The sequence below is a fragment of the Penaeus monodon genome, chromosome 22 (genome assembly GCF_015228065.2).
Source record: "Penaeus monodon isolate SGIC_2016 chromosome 22, NSTDA_Pmon_1, whole genome shotgun sequence".
NCBI classification, from domain to species: domain Eukaryota; kingdom Metazoa; phylum Arthropoda; class Malacostraca; order Decapoda; family Penaeidae; genus Penaeus; species Penaeus monodon.
The window spans coordinates 42,115,874-42,116,691 of record NC_051407.1 but is presented as its reverse complement, the minus strand read 5'-3'; positions in this window follow the sequence as shown (position 1 = coordinate 42,116,691).

Sequence of the window (818 nt, the reverse complement as noted above, 5' to 3'; positions counted from 1 at the left end):
CATACACAGATGTTTTCGTACACCTCCACAGATTAGCGCAAAAAAGAGGGTAACATACAGGCAAGACAAAGAGTATCTATCATTGTCTAGTAATTTTTCCAAGCAAACCAAGCCGTACCACGCAACGTGCTTGGTCAGAAACCCTCCCAACGTCCTGTTTACTATGAAAAACGAAACTCCTAAAATCGAGGAACTTTCCTTAGACCCTCTATGTGGAAGCATATTTACAATCTCTCCGAATCATTTTCTTGAATATCAAGAAAAAATTATGGATGAGTTGTCAGAGTTTAAGTGTACTTGCTAAAATTATTGTACAGATGGGACAATTTTGCACGCGCAGGCTATCTGAGTATGGTGACGTCATCTGGTCTACTCATCTTCAGTGAGTTCACTCAGATGTGTAGAGAATAAAGATATATGAATCATACAGTGCAATGGCTAGGAGGACAAGGCTGGAATAGGGGGCGCCACTGGGACGAGCTAGGAGGCACCACTGGAAAGTCCGGGGGCACCATGGACTAGCCCAGGAAGCAGTGGAGGTGCCACTGAAACGGCCGAGGGAACACTACAGAAATGACCGAAACTCCTCTATTCATCATTTCACATACAGTGTATATGGTATACAGTGTACTAAGCAATACACACAAATGGGCACTAAATACATACTAAGTACTATGTGTTACAATAAGACGACAAATATTAATCAGTGCTTCCGACTGCCGTTATTTATAACCATAGTGGTCTAATTCAAAATGTGAATGAAAAATATTTTCACTATTCCTTTCGCCATACGCTAATGGATGATCATTCAAAAGCGG